The following is a 20,693-nucleotide window of genomic DNA, read 5'->3' as shown; positions in this document are numbered from 1 at the left end:
AGAGATAAATATTCAGCATCACAGTGTAAGAGTAGTAGGAAATCTACTATCAAAGAAAACATCAAAATATTTAGTAGGAATTATTTTTGTCATTTTTGATAAGAATTTCTATTTTAAAGGGCAGAAACAGTCTTTCTTTATTTTTATTCTAACAAAGTAGAATAAAAAATCCCTTTAATTATTTCTTGTGTGTGGAGATTTAAGCCTTAGAATGAATTCCTGGCTCTGTCCTCTCCTTTTGTACATAATATTATGCATATACATTTATTTATATAATGTTTAATAATATAAACATTAAACAATATTATTTTGTGCTATAACCCATTAACACGTACTCTGTGCCAAGCACTCTGTTAAGTCTGTTATATATTATCTCATTTTAGTCCTCACAACAACCAATAGGTAGGTGTTATCACCCTAATTTTACAGCTAAGGAAATAGTGCTCCAGAGAGGTTAAGTAAATTTGCCTGAGAAGTCAAAGACAGAAAAATGGAAGATTTAGGATTCAAACTGAGGTCTATATGAGTCTAAAGTTTTTATTCTTAACCCAAAAAGCATATTCCCAGAACTGCTGGAGCCCATGGATGACAAAGGCAATTTACCATCTGTTTCTTCATCACTGGTTCTCATCTCTTTTTACCCTGTCACTGTTGATTACCTCTATCGCTGCTCCCAGCTGCAGCTGCTCTTTCAGGCTGCTGCTGTTCTTGTGGAAAGCACACCGGCTTTGATGTGAAAAAAGATCAGGATCAAACCACAACACGGAATCTGATTAGCCTATAATCTCTGATCCTCATTTTTCTCATTAGTAAAATAATGGATACTAATTCTTATTTCATGGGAGGTGGGGATAACATTTACGCAACTTAACCCATAGTTGGTAGTTCACAATAAAAGGTAGTTTTGTACTCATCCCTCTCACCCTCTTTAAATGATAACTATTATTTTGGTTCCTTCATTTCAAAGTACGTCTGATAATTGTGGATTTAATTACCTGAGTAGTCATAATCCTGGTCCTGAATTTCATTAATTTAGTATCTGTGAAATTTGGAGAGACGCCATTTACATAGCAAGGCCACAGTTCCAGCATGCACTAGTTTCAGTTAACATGGTACCACGCAAAATAATGACTGTAAGTACTAAAATAAGGAACTGACTCCACACAATAGGTTACATGAATAAACCCAGTATCAAACACAGTGGCTTGGCATATAAAGTGCTCAGAAAATATTTGTTGAATAAACAATTGGTAAACACTGATATTTTTAAAAAGTGAATTAGATGAACCTTGACCTAAACCTTACACCTTTTACAAAAGTTCACTCAAAATGGACCATAGACTTAAACATAAAACATAAAACTATAAAAATTTTAGAATACATAGAAGGGGGCGGGCATGGTGGCTCACGCCTGTAATTCCAGCACTTTGGGAGGCCAAGGTGGGTGGATCACGAGGTCAGGAGATCGAGACCATCCTGGCTAACATGGTGAAACCCCGTCTCTGCGAAAAATACAAAAAATTAGGGCGTGTTGGCGCGTGCCTGTAGTCCCAGCTACTCAGGAGGCTGAGGCAGGAGAATGGCGTGAATCTGGGAGGCGGAGCTTGCAGTGAGCCGAGATTGCACCACCGCACTCCAGCCTGGGTGACAGAGCGAGACTCTGTCTCAAAGAAAAAAAAAAAGAAAAGAAAAATGCATGAAGGAAATCTTTGAGGTCTAAGGCTAGGCAAAGAATTCTCAGACTTATATCAAAAGCATGATTATGAAAGTAAAAATGATCAAATGGAACTCATCAAAATAAAAAATTTTTGCTCTTTGAAAGTCTATATTTGGAAGATGAAAGCCTATCGACGGAGAAAAAATATTTGTAAACCACATATCTGATGGACTGGTATCTAGAATATATAAACAAGTCTCAAAACAACAGTAAACAAAACCCAAACAATCCAATACAAAAATAGGCAAAAGATATGAACACACGTTTCAACAAAGAGGATAAACAAATGGCAAACAAGCACATGATAAGATGGTCAACATCAGAGAGGTGGGTATGGTTATAAAAGCACAGTGTGAGAGATCCCTGTGGTGTTACAACTATTTACTACCTTGACTATGGTGCTGGATATGTGAACTTGCACAGAACTTCATACACATACACATATGTATACTGAGTAAAAATAAAACTAGGGGAATATGAATAAGAAGGATTGTATCAATGGCAAAACCTGGTTTTGATAGTATATTATAGTCCAAAACTATTACCAATCAGAGAAACTAGGTAAAGTGTACAAGGGATCACTCTATATTTCTTGAGACTTCATGTGCATCTACAATTATCTTTAAAAAATCATAGAAGGATGGAAAAAAATACAAAAAAAGTTTTAAAAAGGACAGGAAACTGTACATTTAAAATGAATGAATTTTATGGTATGTAAATGATACCTTAATAACGATTTTTTTAAAAAGGAATTAGAAACTCTAATGAATGCTTTAAAGAGGGTGACCAAGGACATGGGAAGTCTAGCATCATTTCACAAATAGTAACTATTTTACATTTTAGGAATCCAACTAATTGCGAAAAATTTACAACCTGTGAATCATCTCTCACTTCAGGTAAATTCAAATACATATAGATCAAAAGAAGATGGAATTAAGGGATACAAATCCTTAACGACACAAATCCTAAATGATGTTTTGACCACTTACATAGGATATATCAACAACAGAGCAAGGTACAATGCAAAAAGGATCGATATTTGTGTAACTCTTAGTCTGATAAAAAAGACAATGTAAATATAAAATATATTAGTTAGAAAATTGGTATAATTACTTATTTGAAAACAAAGTAATAAGCTATATGAATCAATTTGGATTGCTACAAATATTATATTTCTAGTATCTGTAGAAAAATGCTTCTACTTATTAAAATACATTAAAATCAGTAAATTTTATTTAGAATCTCCTAAATTCTTATATGCCCTTGTTTCCATTAAAATAACAACAGCAATATTAACAGTAATACTTTTACTACACATTGACCAAATACTTATTTGACAGAGCCATTTTTTTTTTTTTTTTGAGTTGGAGTCTTGCTCTGTTGCCCAGGCTGGAGTGCAGTGGCACAATCTCAGGTCACTGCAACCTCCGCCTCCGGGGTTCAAGCAATTCTCCTGCCTCAGTCTCCCGAGTAGCTGGGACTACAGGCACACACCACCATGCCTAGCTGATTTTTGTATTTTTAGTAGAGACGGAGTTTCACTATGTTGGTCAGGCTGGTCTTGAACTCCTGACCATGTGATCCATCCGCCTCGGCCTCCCAAAGTGCTGGGATTATAGGTATGAGCCACCATGCCTGGCTGACAAAGCCAATTTTTAAAAAATCTAAATGTATTTAGATCTTTCGGATTTTTGTTTTGTTTTGTTTTGTTTTGTTTTGTTTGAGACAGAGTCTCCCTCTGTCAACAGGCTGGAGTGCAGTGGTGTGTAAATCTTTGATTTTTTAAAAATTAATTTGTCTACTTTCAGTTTTATTATGCTAATTTCAGCATAAATAAATAAAACTGAAATCTCTAAAGTGGGCTATATATTATAATATCTGCTTTACAGTAATGTAGAAGTTTTTTGACACCACTACTGTGGAGGATGAATTTAAAGGTGGAGCTCCAATTACGCTGTAACTTGCTGTGTGACCTTAGGTATTTCAAACAAGGTTCTGACCTTTTGTTTCCTGTGAAATGGGGGAAATCATTCCTATCTATTTTACAGGGTGACTATGAGCCTTAACTAAGAAAATGTATATAAAAGCATCTTTTAATTGGTAAAGCAGTATGTAGTTTCTGAAACAGCTATATTGTTCTGACATAATTTTGGATTTTTTTTTAAGAAGCAGTTTTAGTTTAAACAAGTCTGTTAAAACAGCAAAAAAGAGCTTCCACTTAAAAGCAGTACAAACTACGGATTAACTACAAATAATTATACAGATTATACATTCATTAAAATTTATAAGAATAATAGTTTTCTATACTTTTTAACTTCTAGAAGATCGTGACCTTTCTAAAAGAGATGGTATTTTTGACTATCATGTTTTGTTTCCTTTTAAAAATAGTAGCCTATTTCTAAAAAAGACTAAAATACAAATTTTAATAGCTGTTGTATCTAATATAAAGTCTATCTGTAAAATATTAAGCAGCTTTAATCAAACTATCTCTATATAACAAGTTAAACACCAAATAAGATAGCATGTATTAACAAAAAGGTAACTACTGCTTTTAATAATTTCATGGCACTAAGCACTCAAATGGCACATGCTGTGTAGACGATAAATAATGAAGAATGGTTTATATACTATTTGAGCATATAAAATCTACACAGGAAAAGATGGCAAGAATAGAAAGGAGTCCGGAGGTCTCAAGAAAGCATTCTGCTTTAAGATCTTTTGTTTGAAGCAAACCAATTCCATAAAGCTTTTACTGAGGAAACGGTGTTAAATCATTGGTATGTAACGACTGACATATGAATAGCCTCATTTAAATACACATTATAAATGGTCATTTTTCTTCAGTATTTCTTAGTTGTCTAAATACTGGAATTTACAAATAAATGTCCTGTCTCAGATGAAGGTTTAAAGTGTGTACTAAAATAGTTATCTCTAAAACACAAATTCTAAAGATAAGGAAATCCACCTATATGTTTTTAAAAATGTTCAATGCTTTTCAAGTAAAAAGTAGCAACTCTATTTTTGGTTACTTTAGGTTTTAAAAACCTTTAACTGATATCATGTAATATTATTCAATGGCATAGGAACATGGGAAAGTCTATGAGAAAATATTTTCTGAGACATTTTGAATCGAATCAGGAGCGTAGCATTTATTTCTTCACTTCCAAAAGAATAGACCACCAAAGAAGTTTAGAACAGACTGGGTAGAGAAATTTTTTAAAAAAGAAAAAAAACCTGATAACCAATCACATCCCTAAAATTTAAAGGCAACAAATGTAGAAAAATGAAGGAAGGGTAAGTCCACAAGGAGGTCTTTCTAAGGAGCAAAGGGAAATAGCTAAGTACTAAGAGGTCACAAGGTACATTAAACACATAAAAAGCCCCCACTCATTAAATTTAAAGATCTGGTCCTGCAAGAGCAGTTTTTGTTACTAAAAGGCATACCATTTGCAGGGTTTTTTTAATTCAAAAAGATTTACAATATTACTTTGTTCCTGAAGGTTTTTTTCCTGTTCTTTAATTTTATTCTGTAATAAGTGTTACGAAAATGGCAACTAAACAAATGTAAATATTAAGATGTGTTATTTAAATGCAACCAAAAATCTAAGAATTTTAGGCTTATTCAATTTCTTTGGTTTGTTTTTCAAGAAATGTTCCATTGTCCAATTATTTGAAATTTTAAATAAAATAAATGTATCATACTTCTCACTAGCATTATTTTTAATTATATGGTTCTTACTTAATTGCATTACTATTTACTCAACGTGGCTATAATCAGCTGTAGTCATGGTAGCATAGCATATCCTAACCCACCTTCTCAGTATACACACACTCACCTGCCCACTAACCACAAAGGCCATTGCTGAGTGCTATGGAATTAAAAAACAAAACAAAAGTCATAATTCTCACTGAGTTGCTTTTATACAAATAAAACAAAGTATTAAATTAAGTGAATATTGAAGGCAGCCAGAAATAGGGGGAAGGTGATAAATGAGATGAGAAAACATTTAATAGTGAAAAGAGACGTGGAAAGAAAACATGAGTTTGACTCAGTCTCCTTCCTTAGCTAGTAGTGAGCATCAGGCAAGTCACTAAAAGTTTGAAGTCTCAGTTTCCTCCCCTGTAAAATAAAGGTTTTGAAATTGGTGTTCCCTAAGGTCTTTTTTAGCTATAAAATTCCATGGTTCCAAGAGTAATTAGACAAGAAAAAAAGTAAAAGACATCCAAATTGGAAAGAAAGCAGTAAAATCCTTTGTAGTTACCCTAAGGATTCTACCAAAAACTTAGAACTAATAAATATGTTCAGCAAAGTAGAAAGATACAAAGTCAAAATGCAGAAATAAGTTGTATTTCTTTACACTTACAATGAACAATCTGAAAAGGAAATTAAGAAAATAATACCAATTACAATAGCATCAAAAATAATAAAATACTTAAGAATTAACCAAGTAGGTAAAAGTTTTCTGGAATGAAAGCTACAAAACACTAGTGAAAGAAGTGAAAGAAGACAAATAAATGGAAGCACATCCTGTGATTACAGATTGGAAGATTTATTATTATTAAGATGGTAATACCACCCAAAGTTATCTATAGATTCAATGTAGTTCCTGCCAAAATTCTAATGATGTTTTTTGCATTAATAGAAAAAAAAAATTTAAAATCCACATGGAATCTCAAGGGACTTCTAATAGTCAAACCAAACTTGAAAAAGAACAACAAAGGTGGAAGACACACTTTCTGATTTCAAAACTTATTACAAAGCTACAGTAACCAAAACAGTATGGTATTGGCATAAAAACAGACATACAGACCAATGAAATAGAACATAGAATCCAGAAATAAACCGTCACATATATGATCAAAAGATTTTTGACTAGGGTGTCAAGATGATTTAATGGGGGAAAGGACAGTCTTTTCAACAAATGGTGCTGAGAAACATATGCACATTCAAAAGAATGAGGTTGGAACCTTATCCAACACTATCTATGAAAATAAACTCAAAATGGATCAAAGACTTAAATGTAAGACATAAAACTATAACACTCTTAGAAGAAAAAACAGGGCAAAAGGCTTACAGCATTGAATTTGGCAATGATTTCAAAACGCACAAGTTGGAAATAGACCAACTGAACATCATGAAAACTAAAAATTGTGCATCAAAAGACAGTATTAATAGAGTAAACGGGCAACTCACCAAATGAGAGAAAATATTTTAAAATCATGTATCTGATAAAATCTAATATCTATAATTTACAGATAACTCATAACTCAACAATAACAAAAACATGATTCAAAAATGGATAAAGGACTTGAAAAGACATTTTTCCAAAGAAAATATACAAACGTCCAATAAGCACAGGAAAATACACTCAACATCACTAATCATTAGCGAAATACAAATCAAAAGTACAATAAGATACCACCTTATATCCACTAAGATAGTTACCATAAAAAAAAATAAGTGTTGGCAAGGATGTGGAGAAACGGGAACCCTTATGTATTATTAATGTGAATGTAATATGTATGGTACAGCCTCTGCGGAAACAATATGGAGCTTCCTAAAAAAAAAAAAATTAAAAACAGAATTACCATGTGATCTAGCAATTTCACTTTCAGGTATATACCCAAAAGAATCGAAAGCAGGGTCTGGAAAAGATATTTGTACACCCATGTTCATAGCAGCATTATTCACAACAGGTAAAACATGGAAGCAACCCAGATGTCCATTAATAGATGAATGGATAAGCAAAATGTGGCCGACACATATAAGGGAATGTTATGTAACCTTAAAAAGAAAAGAAATTCTGGCATACCCTACAACAAAGATGAACCCTGAGGACATTACGCCAAGTTAAATAAGCCAGTCAAAAAAAGTCAAATACTGGATATGCCCATATATATAAGGTTTTAGTTCTTTACCACTTTCCAGTAATATGAATACAAACATTTCCATTTTCCAAAACCAGAAATAAAAGGTAGAATGATGACTGCTAGGGCCTGGGAATGGGGGAGGGGAATTATTGTTTAATAGGTATAGAGTTTCAGTTTTACAAAAAGAGTATGGTGGCAAAACATTATCAACGTAATTAATACCATTGAACTGTATACTTCGGCTGGTTAAGATGGTAAATTTTATGTTATGTACATATTACTATAATTTAAAAATTGGAAAAAACAATTATGTGATCCTGTGAAAATAAAACGATGGTGGCACAACATTATCAATGTAATTAATACCATTGAACTGTACACTTAGACTGGTTAAGATGGTAAATTTTATGTTACGTATATTTTACTACCATTTAAAATTGGAAAAAACAATTCTGTGACCCTGTAAAATAAAGTGAGGGGAAAAAACTCTGAAAATAAATAAACAAAAGAAGAGATGATTGTGTGCATGTGTGTGTATTTAACATCTGTCCTTTCCATCTCTTTTTTCCCTATATTCATGACTTCCACAAATCGCTACTCCATATAGGGTCTCTCCATGCTTGGCTCACTTGCTAAAATCTGGTTCCTTAACTCAAATAGCTTATGAATCCTATGCAATCTATTCTTGAAAAATATACTAACTGCTGAGTATAGAGTTAAACTCCCTAAAGCTATTGCCTGAACTCCAAACCACAAATATTTTTATCTCTATATTGCTGTAAAGTACTTGCCCCAGACCCAGCAAAGTGGCTCATACCTGATTCCAGAACCTTGGGAGGCTGTGAAAGGAGGATCGCTTGAGATCAGGAGTTTAAGACCAGCCTGGGCAGCACAGTCAGACAAAAATTTAAAAAAATTAACCACACATGATGGCGTGTACCTGTGGTCCCAGGTACTCTGAAGGCTGACGTGGGAGGGAGAATTGCTTGAACCTAGAAGGTCAAGGCTGCAGTGAGTCTTGTTGGCCTCACTGCACTCCATCCTAGGCAACAGAATAAAAATCTGTCTCAAAAAAAGTACTTGCCCCAAATATGATATAAATTTATTCAAGTCAGCCAAAAATGTTTCAGTTTATTAGAGAGCTATGTCAAGAAATTTGTCAGAAAAACAATGAGAGCAAAACGAAAAAGAAAGTGAACATAAATGTCCAGAAATAGATATATTTCATTTAAATTGCTTAACAAATTATTTAAGTAAAATAATTCAAGAAAAAGAAACACAAGTTAAATGCATAATTCTTAGACTTTAGTATTAATGATTTTGATGCATTATCATGGGTCAGTCAATGGAATAGTGTCAGTTTCCAAATTTGAATCAAAATGAGGAAAAAATTAGTGGCACAATAGCAGCTGGTTAAACAATAAACCACAAAGTTACAAATCTGAATGACTAATCTCAACATTCTGTGATTAAAGATTTGGTAATTCAATGTTTTCATATTGTAAAATGAGGAAAATATCTTTTAATCCAGCAACAGTGAACACACATTCCCCATTAAAGTGGTCATATGTAATAAATTATGACCAACGTTTTGTATTACCTAGAAGTTATTACAATGTTTTGTGGATGGAAGTATTTCAATTGATCCAAGGGCCCCAAGTAATATTAGTTAATTTGCTCTAAGTTATTATTAAATGAAGTTACAAATGCACCCTAATTCCTGACATACAGAAACGGATAATATTTGTTGTTTTAAGCTGGGGTAAATTTGAGGGTAATTTGTTATCCAGCAAGACAACTAATGAAGTACCTCATCAGACATATTGTCAGGTTAACTGGCTAAAGATGCATTTCTGACAAAATATGAAAAAAAATAATAAAACTTATCTATTCTTTATTCTGAAACCTACTCTATTTCGTATATCATTTTCGTGAAGGGTAGAGTTGAGGAGTGTGTAGAGCTCCTACCTCAGAAATATATTACTTCAAACACTAAAAGAAGGAAAAGGAAAACTGAAAGAGAAAACATAAATTGTCTTCACTTTGCAGTAATAAAAATCATGCTATATTCATTTGGGGATATACACCTAGGACCCTTGAAAATGAATATTTTACTTGTAAAACAAGTAGAATCAATTATTTTATTTGTAAATTAATACAGAACCTAAAAATAAAAGTAAAAAAATTAAATGACCGAGGAATGGGATCAATTTATGTAATTTTGCCAAATAAATATTATTCGTTGAGAACCTACTAAGAGATTAGAACACAGCCGCTGAGAAACAAATAAAAGCTTGCCAAGTTTTATATAACCGAAGTTTGACTACTGTAGCAGCTAGCAATCCATCGTGATCCTAACTATACTTGTATTTGCATTCATTATTACTGGAAAGTGGTAAAGAACCAAACACTGTGTCTAGGAACCAAAATAACACTCGACCCGAAAACCAACACTTGGACCTGAAGAAAGTAACCCTTGTCATTTCTCAGGTTTATTTCACAACGCCACTGGGTTACTACTTGGAGTCCTAAACCGAACTACACCCCAATGGCCTAGAAACAGAAGGAACACACCCAGTCCCGCCTCTTGACACTGATACTTCACTTTAATGAGCCACCACCGCTGTCACTCAAGATGCTTTGCACTCTCATTGGTCCCAAACTCTTGCTGGTCGGCCAGTTTCGGCCAACTGGCAAGCACTGGTTGTCTTTATTTTCGAGAAAAGTGAAGGTGAACAGGGAAAGGGCAAGAGATCTGAAATATTTAGATTGACTCCTGTACCTGAGCGACCTGCGATCTCCACCGCCGCCGCGACGAATCGGCCTCTGGGCGGGGGCTTTTAGCCAAAAAGAAAATAGCTCAGCCGGGAACTGGTGCCCAGGCCATGGAGAAGCCGGTTCAAACTTTACTTGTCCACACCGGTGGAGGTGACCGCAATGAGAATACCAGAAACAGCACTACGACCCTCAGAACTCAGGGCACCTCCAGCTGCAGGAGCCAGAAATGCCGACTGCCCTAGTTTTGACGTTTCCTATTGTTGCCGGAAGTGACGTTAGGCTCCAACTCTTAACTGAGACGCATTTTTATTTCCGTTGTTTACAATTCGCTATAGATTCCTTGTTTCTCACTTCGCAGCACGAGCCCCTCTGACCATCAAGATCAGAAAAACTTCTCAGCTGCAAGTTAGAATTGGACTGGCCATTGAGAAGGCTCTCAGCAGAGTCGCTTTTCACAGGAGTCTTGACGAACGCGGTGTGGAATCTGCAGCGAGGAATCCTGGAGCGCAGAGAAGCCCGCAGCTTTGAAGGTCTTACCGCGGTGCGTGGCGGGCAGGAACCCACAATTCCAGATACAAACGGTCGGCGCGAGAAGCGTGTCTGGGCGCAGGCGCTTGGCTGTAGCAACTTGTCGCGGGAGGCTGGACTCTGGTGATTGTCAGTGGTTGCATACGCTCCCTCCTCCTGTCCCTGTGGTGCTGGGCCTTTGAAACCGGCTTCTTTGCTGGTGGCTGCTGGGTGAGCCCCGAGGAGACGGCAAGGCTGCGCTCTGTATTGGGCAGAGGTCGCCTCTCTCCGCCGCCCTTATAGAGACCCTGGGCGGGGACGAATGACTGGGTCCGCCTTTTCATTCTTTTAAATCAAGTGGCGGGAGGGGAGCTTTACTCATATACCCAACTAGTGTAAGCTTTTAGTCAACGAAGTGGGAAATATCCTGGCAGCTCATCCTATCAGAATTAGGTTGTGACTTAGGGTTGGAAAGTTACAGGCTTACTGATTGCTATTGGATCCTCTGGGGTGAGGATACATCCGGCTCCTGACAGCAGTTCGTGTTTTCCTTTTTTGCATTTCCCCAGCTTTTCAAATATTTCTCTACCTTTATTGAAGGCTACAGATTTTTCCCTCACTATAATAAGTTAGTCTTGAAATTGTTACTCTCTTTTACTCTGGAATTATGGCGCTTCCCCCCCGCCCCAAATTATCTGCAGACCTTTTAATTGTGTATGTGAACACAGCAGTCCCACTGAACTCTTTACTTGTCCCTTACTCCTCCCCACTCCCACCCAGCTTTCTCAGTGCTTTGCCTTTCTGTGACCTCCCTCCTATCGCTTAGAGAATTATTTCCCTAGTATCTTTTGCAGTTTCATAAACTTTTTTCTCATCTTTTCTGTTTTTGATACGCGTTTTTAGGTAATATCGCGCGTTATGTGCTATGTCACAAACTCTTAGCCATTGACTATTAACAAAGTCAGTGTAGTTGCTTCATTCTAAACAAAAATCACTCTGGTCCAGTGACATTCTATTGGGAGGCACTGTTTTAATGACCTCTAACAACAATGAGATTGAGAGATGTTGAAAATCTTAAACTGCTAGAGTACACCATTTTCACAACCTCTCCCACAAGTTCAGTTGCGCAGATCTGACTCGTAGACAAGGAAAGAAGCTAAAAAGGGATATTGAGAGCTTTATTATTGAATCTATGCTGCAAGCTGAGTGGTATCTCCTTTTTTCCTCAGTTTTCCTTTGATCAGTGCTGTAAGTTGAAAATGTTAAATTTTTAAAAGTATTTTTCATTAATGAAAGTAAGGTGTTAAAATGTACATAATAGATTGGCTTCTTTTAATGTCTTGTTTTTAGGACTTTTGAATTTTATAATAGACTTAGTAAAACCCTTTAAGAGAATGTAGAGCAGTAGCTGTAATTTTATTCTGTAATAATCCCAATTTTAAATCCCTTTATTTTTCTGTCTCCTATCACTTACCTCCTTCACAAGCTCTACTTGTATTACTCTTCAAAATATTTATTCTGCTGGTACTGAAGACAGACACTTTGTTGTCAGAAATTTCATTACCAGAGGTAAAAATCATGTAAGAGACACTGAAATGTTTTCCAAGATGTCAGAAAAAGGAAAGGTGAGAAAATATCATAAAGTGTTGCATAAAACAAAATTACTTGCACTGGGAAAATGGAATATTCATCTGGAAGGACTAAAGGAAGTCTGGAAAGACATAGAATTTACGTTAAAGTTACACAGTGTCATAATGAGAAGAAGGTATCCCTAGAAGAATTGTGTTAAAATAGATGGGTCTGGAACCTGAAAGAAGCTCAGACCTACTATATTGGCCAGTGGCAAAATCCAAGAATACATTTTTTGCAGTTAAGGCCAGAGTAGTCCTCACTTTGTGTTTTTCAGGAAAGTCAAGGCTGATCTTGGGAAATCTCTTTTAGACTTCCGTGTGTCCATCCACCCTCAGTCATCCTAAAGGATACTAAAGAGAATTTACCTTCTTAGCCAGTGTTTTGTATAATGTGATTTCAGGATGACTCTCTTTTTTCTAGTTAGCTCCCATTTGACAGTACCTAAAATTATCTCCGACTAAAAATGTAAATGTTTAGTTGAAGTAATTGATTGGCTGAAAAATAGTGACTAAAATGTGCATGCACAAGTCTATAAAAGTATATTCAATAAGCTCTTCCCTACCATGTTGATAAAGGAGAACTGACTAGAAACAGAAAGGTTCATAAAGAGAGGGAGCAGTTGCTCTACCCTGGGGAAATAGCTATGGAAATAAGTGGCTAGGGGCTTAAAGTAGGAAGCTTACTAAATTTAGGATTTTGTAAATTGCTAGCCTTTTTACCTGTCCTTATTTAAAGATAGAGAAAAGGTGTGTAAAGGGATGATTTGTATCCTGGACAGCTGGGGAATGCGAATTGAAGGAAAACGCTAACCCAGCTTCACCTGATTTATGAATTGTTCTGTTTTCATTTTATGTAATGCCTTCATTTTAAAGGAGCTTCATTTTCAAAGGGTTCATTACTCAAGGTATTGTTATGTATTACTTTTCTTCTATGAAGTGTCCATGGACAGTTGTGGTAGATGTTTTTATGTAACTTATTGAGTTTCACCTTACTGGCTGACTAGACTTTTATAGTTCAGAAGCCTATCTCCTTCTAGCAAAGGTTCTTAATCGTTTATATACCTACTTATGCCTCTTCTTTGGGAAAAATCTCCTTTGAAAATCTAATGAAAGCCCCACTCCATGCAAGAAATTTAGTCATTTAGAAATAAACTCCATGCTATTACTTTTGGGGTAGTTTTTAAAAAATGAATCATTTTGTTTAAAGTCTCAGTTTGTTCAAATCTTTTGGTTCGCGTATATGTTTTTCTGTTGTGTACATTCTTCAGAGTCATATTCCTGTTTCATAGGCCCTATGTATGTCAGCTTTTAGTAGGTATCGCCAAAAAGTTTTCCAAAATAATTGTACCAATTTACTCTTTCTGTGAAAAGCGTAGATATTTTGTATTTCTTGCCCTTTTTTCCCTGTTCACCTTTTCTACTTGGCCAACCAGCAGGAGTTTGGGACCGATGACTGCAAAACATCTTGAGTGACAATGGTGGTTGCTTTAAATTAAAGTGAAGAATCAACATCAAGAGTGGGAATGAGTGTATTCCTTCTGCTTCTAGGCCATTGGGATATAGGTCGTTTTGGGACCCCAGGTAGTAACCCAGCTCATTCTGAAATAAAGCTGAGAAATTACAAGGGTGAGTGTTGCTTTTCAGGTAGAGTGCTATTTTGGTCCCTAGGCACAGATTTTGGTTCTTTATTATGATAAGTACGAAGAAGGAAAAGAACTGGGTCTATTAGAGAAAATTAATGAGGAGGATTAATTAGTTTGGGATCTAAGACTTATTTGAGGTTGTGACATTTAAGCAGGATGCCGAGGGCTATTAGCCAGATGGAGAATGGGAGAGGGAAGGAGTTGCTCTGTATCTTTTCAAGCTTGAAAAAATGGCATATGCAAAGGTTTTGAAGAGCTTGAGATATCACCAAACATCCTTGTCCAGGTCCAGGAAATTTATCCCGGATACCATTTCTGTTATTTGTTGCTTTCCATAATATTTTAAGTTAACTAAATCACACACATTCTATTTTTCATCATTACTTGGTAGATGGAATGTTTTGACTTTCCCTTCTGGTTATGATTTACATGTAGTAACTTATTAATACACGAAGATCAAAAAGTGACGAAAATTGTTCAGAAGGTGCAATTTATTAAAGGATAATTATAATTATTTCATGCTGACAATATGTTTTCAAGTGTTTTACAGTAATTTAACCTTTCTGTTTCTATAATTTCATGAGAAGAAAGAAGATGAAATGAATTAGGTAGAGCTGGTAATAGCAGGTATAGATAAGAATGTAGTATTTAAAGGTAATTTCTGAAATTCTCTTCTTGCATCTGCTCACTGAAGGACAAAATTCTGTGTGTGAGAAGGAAAAACTTTGGGTGAAAAGTGAAAACTTGGATTTTGTAGTCCAGGCCTTTAAGTAGATAACACACTCAGAAGGGGAAAATTTGGGTTGCTTTATATACAAAGGGACTATTTTTAGAGGTGTATGTGCAGGGATCTGGCGCTGCTTCATTTTTTAACCTGTTTATTGAGGTCTGATTGACATACAAAAAGCTATAGACATTTAATGTATACAATTTCTGTTTGGAGATAAGTAGATATGGTAAAACCATCCAACTGTTATTACTGTAAGAAATCAATGCCAACACCTTGAAAAGTTTCCTTTTTTCACCTTTCCATCTTTTTTTCACCTTTTGTGATAAGAGCACTTAACATTAGATCTAACTTCTTAGCAAAATTTTAAGAATGCAATATTGCTAATCGCAGACACTGGGTTGTACCTCCAGATCTTGTTTATTTCGCATAACTGAAGCTTTGTACCCTTTGAACAACAGCTCCTCATTTTGTTCTCCCCAAATTCCCTTATAAACACCATTCTATTCTCTGCTTGTATTTGACTATTTTAGATTTCACATATATTGAGATAATACAATATTTGTCTTTTTGTGTTTAGCTTATTTCACTTAGCGCAACGTCCTTCAGGTTCATCCATGTTGTTGCAAATGGCAGGATTTCCTTCTTTTTTAAAGCCAAATTTGTTTATTCTCACATTTTTGTTGGGGTCCCTAAGGTTTTCTACATATAAGATCATGTCATCTGCAAACAGGTAAATCATTTTACCTCTTCTCTTTGATTTGGATGTTTTTAATTTCTTTTTCTTACCTAGTTATTCTGGCTAGAACTTAAAATACTACACTGAATAGGAGAGGCTAAAGTAGCCTCTCCTTGCCTTGTTCCTGATCTTAGGGGGAAAGCTTTCAGTTTTTTACCTTTAAGTATGTTAGCTGTGGGCTTCTCATAAATGGACTTTATTTTGTTCTTCCTTTACCTAATTTGCTATAAGGTTCTTCCATACCGAATTTATTGAAAGTTTTTATCATGAGAGAGTATCTAATTTTGTCAAGTGCTTTTTCTGCATCTGTGGAGATACCCATGTGAGTTTTATCCTTCATTCTATTAATGCAGTATATCACATTGGTTGGTTGTCATGTGTTGAACCATCCTTATACCACAAAGAAAAATCCCACTTGGTCATGGTATATGATTCTTTTAGTGTGCTGTTGTGTTTGGTTTGCTAACATTTTGTTGAGGATTTTTGCATCTATGTTCATCAAATATATTAGACTGTAGTTTTCTTGTAGTGTCTTTGTCTGGCTTTGGTGTCAGGGTGATGCAAGCCTCAGAATGTCTTTGGAACTGTTCACTCTTTTTTTTTTTTTTTAAGATATATTTAAGAAGGTTTTGTATTAATTTTTCTTTAAATGTTTGCTAGAAGGTGTCTGGCTCTTGGCTTTTCTTTGTGGGAATTTTTGATTATTCCTTCAATCTCCTTTTTTGTTATTGTCTATTCAGGCATTCTATTTCTTCTTGATTCAGTCTTGGTAAGTTATAGTTTTCTAGGAATTTATCCATTTTTTTTAGATTGTCCAGTTTGATGGCATGTAATTGTTCATAATAGTCCCTTATGATACTTTTTATATCTGTGGGATCAGTTGGCTCCTCTTTGATTTCTGATTTTATTTGAGTCTTATATTTTTAAAGTCTAGCTGAAGATTTGCTGATTTAGTTTGTCTTTTCAAAAGAGGAACTTTTAGTTTTGTCAATTTTTAAAATTGTTTTTCAATTTTCTATTTCATTTATTTCTGATCTAATGTTTATTATTTTCTTCCTTCTGCCAATTTTGGATTTAGTTTGTTCTTTTTCTGGTTCCTTGAGGTGTAAAGTTAGGTTGTTTATTGATATCTTTCTTTTCTTTCTTTTTTTTTTTTTTTGACAGAGTCTCGCTCTGTCACCAGGCTGGAGTGCAGTGGCACGATGATCTTGGCTCACTGCAACCTCTGCCTTCTGGGTTCAAGTGATTCTCCTGCCTTAGCCTCCCGAGTAGATGGAACTACAGGTGTGCACCACCACGCTCAGCTAAGTTTTGTATGTTTCACAGAGACGGGGTTTCACCATGTTGGCCAGGATGGTCCCTATCTCTTGACCTCATGATCCGCCTGCATCAGCCTCCCAAAGTGCTAGGATTATAGGCGTGAGCCGCCATGTCCTGCCTCTTTCTTCTTAATCCATTTATTGCCTATAAACACTTCTCTTACTCTGCTTTTACTGCATCCTATATAGTTGGGTATACTGTGTTTTTATTATTGTTTGTCTTGAGATATTTTATAATTTCTGTTTTGACTTCTTCTTTGACCCAGTATTATTTCATAATGTTATTTAATTTCCCTGTATTTGTGAATTTTCCCATTTTCTTTCTATTATTGATTTCTAGTTTTATTCCATCGTGATCAAAGTCCTTAGAATGTTTTTAGTCTTCTTAAATTTGTTAGGACTTGTTTTGTGACCTAGGCTGTGATCAGTTATAGAAAATGTTTCATGTGCTCTTGAGAAGAATGATTATTTTGCTATCGTTGGGTCTTATATTCTGTATATGCATGTTAGGTCTGTTTGGTCTAAAGTGTTGTATAGTTTGCGATTTACTTGTTGGTATTCTGTCCGGATGACCAGTACATTATAGACAGTGATGTATCAAAATCTCCTTCTATATTGTATTGATATCTATTTCTTCCTTCAACTCTATCAATGTTTGCTTTTGGCGTTCTGTCTGGATGACCTGTACATTACAGAGAGTGATGTATCCAAGTCTCCTTCTATATTGTATTGATAGCTATTTCTTCCTTCAAATCTATGAGTGTTTGCTGTATATTTTAAGGTGCTTTGATGTTGGGTGCATATGTATTTTTAGTTGTTATATCTTTCTATTGAATTGACCCTTTTACTATTATATAATGCCTTCTTTGTCTCTTTTGACAGTTGTCGACTTAAAGTCTATTTTGTCTGATATAGATATAGATAGCAGCCCTGCTCTCTTTTGGTTATAGTTTGCATGGAGTATCTTTCTTAATCCCTTCACTTTTAGCCTATGTGTGTCCTTAAATGTTAGAGTCTCTTGTAGATAGCATATAGTTGGGTGGTGTTTTTATTATCCATTTCAGCCATTCCATGTCTTTTGAGAGCCCTTAATTATTAAAAATTTAAAGTAATTTTTTTTTTTTTTTTTTTTTTTTTTTTTTTTTTTTTTTGAGACGGAGTCTTGCTCTGTCGCCCGGGCTGGAGTGCAGTGGCCGGATCTCAGCTCACTGCAAGCTCCGCCTCCCGGGTTTACACCATTCTCCTGCCTCAGCCTCCGGAGTAGCTGGGACTACAGGCGCCCGCCACCTCGCCCGGCTAGTTTTTTGTATTTTTAGTAGAGACGGGGTTTCACCGTGTTAGCCAGGATGGTCTCGATCTCCTGACCTCGTGATCCACCCGTCTCAGCCTCCCAAAGTGCTGGGATTACAGGCTTGAGCCACCGCGCCCAGCCTAAAGTAATAATTTTTAATAATTAAGTACTTGGTTGTTTCCATTTTATTCAGTTTTCTATTTGCTTTCTGGTTCTCTTGTTTTCTCTTGTTGGTTGTCTTTGTGATTTGATGATTGTGGTAGAATGCATTGATTTCTTTTTTCTCTTTTTTGTTGATTTACTCCTTTTTATTTTGGTTACCATAGGGTTTGCATCAAATATTATGCAGTTATAGCAGGCTTTTTAAAACTAGTAACAACTTAACTTCATTCACATTCAGAATCTCTACATTCCTCCCCACTCTTCCTCACCAATATATGTAATTGATTTCAGATTTTACTTCTTTATTGTTTCTATTAACAAATTTCTGTGGTTGTTATAGTTATTCATACTATTTTTGTCTTTTAATTTATATACTAGTGTTCAATGAGATTTATGTGCCACACATTTCAGTACTGCAATGTTCTGTGTTTGTTTACATGTTTACTTTCAGCAGTGAGATGTATACTTTCATCTGCTTTCATACTGTTGGTTTAGTATCTTCGGTTTACTTGAAGAACTCCTGTTAGCATTTCTTGTTAGAGCATGTCTAAAAGTGACAAACTCCCTGAGTTTTTTAATCTGAGAAAGTTTTTATGTTTTCTTTATTCTTTTTTCTTTTTCTTTTCTTTCTTTCTTTCTTTCTTTCTTTTTTTTTTTTCAGGTCTGGCTCTGTTGCACAGGCTGGAGTGCAGTAACATGATCTCAGCTCATTGCAACCTCAACCTCCTGGGCTCAAGCCAACCTCCCACCACAGCCTCCCAAGTAGCTGGGACTAGAGGCATGCACCACCATGACTGGCTAATTTTTGTATTTTTTGTAGAGACAGGATTTCACCATGTTTCCCAGGGTAGTCTCTGAGCTCAAGCAATCTGTCTGCCTCAGCCTCCTCAAGTGCTGCGATTACAGGTGTGAGCCACCACTCATGGCTATTTCCTTCATTCTTGAAGGACAGTTTTTTCAGGTAATTATTTTTGGTTGTCAGGTTTCTTTTTTTACTTTCAGTATGTTGAATATGTCATTCCACTCTCTCCTTGCCTGCAAGTGTTCTGCTGCGAAATTCACCAATACCTTTATGGGGGCTCCATTACATGAAGTAAGTTACTTTTCTGTCGTTGCTGTCAAAATTATTTTTCCGTCTTTGAATTTTGACAAATTCTTTATAGTGTGTATTGGTGCAGACCTCTTTGGCTTCAACCTGTTTGGGAACTTTTGGGCTTCGTGGTCTGGATGTTCATTTTCATCCCTAGATTTGGGAAGTTTTCAGCCATAATCTAAATGTGCTTTCTGCCCCTTTCTCTCTCTCTCTGTCTTTGCCTTCTGGAACTTTTATGTCTTTATTAAGTTACTTAGTGGTGTACCATAAGTCCCGTAGTATTACTTCATTTCACTTTTTATTCTTTTTTATATTTCTTCCTCTAATTGCATAATTTCATATGACCAGTGTTCCAGTTTGGTGATTCTTTCTTTCGGTTGATTGAGTCTGTTGTTGAAGCCTTCTATTGAATTTTTTAGTTCAGTCATTGTATCCTTCAGCTCTAGGATTTCTGTTTGGTTCTTTTTTATGCTTCTCCTTTATTGAACAAAATTTTGCTCATGTATTGTTTTCCTGATTTTATTTCATTTTCTATCTGGGTTTGTTTGTTTTTTTGTTTTTGTAGCTCACTGAGCTTTAAGATGATTATTTTGAATTCTTCGTCAAGCAGTTCATGGATCTTCATCTTGTTATAGTCAGTTTCTATAACCTTATTGGTTTCCTTTGGCATGTTATATTTACTCATAATCCTTTGAGTCTTTCACTGGTGTTTGTACATTTGAAGGAGCAGTTACCACTTCTGTACTTCACAGAGTGATTTCAGTAGATAAAGATCTTCTCCTGCTGGGTCCCTTGATGAGACTGACTTCTAAACCACAGTCACCTAGGTGGAGCCAAGTTGTGGGTCTGCTTACATGTTCAAAATCAGGTCTGCAGATTGTGGGCCTATTACTGGGGCTTGGGGGGGTGTGGTTCCTTCTGGGTTCCCAGACAAACAAGTCTTCCTGTGAGACCTTGGACAAGTGGGTTGAAGCCCACATGCTGATGAGGCTGCTGCTGGGTCTGGAGCCAGATCTGTAGTCACATGCCAGCTACCGGGGCACGATTCTGCCTTCTCAAAATGGCTTCTATCAGTCTTGGCCTCCAGAAGGATGTCACACCCTCCTACTTGGACCCTTCAGGGCACTTTTATACACAGATGGTTGCTAAATTGGTGCTTCTGTAAAGGACAGGGGCTGGGGAGGTCTTGTTCCACTATCCTCTTCTAGCTAAAAC

General features: G+C 35.8%; 2 protein-coding genes across 9 annotated transcripts in view; one reads left to right on the top strand and one right to left on the bottom strand.

The window, feature by feature from the left end:
• FBXO8 (F-box protein 8) overlaps positions 1-11,228 on the bottom strand; it is a 55,477-nt gene extending 44,249 nt beyond the window's left edge. Inside the window, exon 1 of the mRNA XM_010360727.2 lies at positions 10,371-11,228. The gene's annotated coding sequence lies outside the window, so the exon portion shown is untranslated. The remainder of the gene's footprint in view (positions 1-10,370) is intronic.
• The window catches only part of CEP44 (centrosomal protein 44), a 60,843-nt gene continuing 50,937 nt past the window's right edge, over positions 10,788-20,693 (top strand). For 3 of the 8 annotated variants that reach the window (XM_030919212.1, XM_030919254.1, XM_030919252.1), the window contains exon 1: positions 10,844-11,017. The gene's annotated coding sequence lies outside the window, so the exon portion shown is untranslated. Of the gene's footprint in view, positions 11,105-11,155; positions 11,204-19,218; positions 19,347-20,693 lie in introns of those variants that run through there. The other 5 variants (XM_030919226.1, XM_030919231.1, XM_030919219.1 and 2 more) reach the window with 5 other exon arrangements.

The sequence above is a fragment of the Rhinopithecus roxellana genome, chromosome 2 (genome assembly GCF_007565055.1).
Source record: "Rhinopithecus roxellana isolate Shanxi Qingling chromosome 2, ASM756505v1, whole genome shotgun sequence".
NCBI classification, from domain to species: domain Eukaryota; kingdom Metazoa; phylum Chordata; class Mammalia; order Primates; family Cercopithecidae; genus Rhinopithecus; species Rhinopithecus roxellana.
The sequence above is the reverse complement of the archived record's forward strand: the minus strand, read 5'-3'. Positions and strand labels throughout refer to the sequence as shown.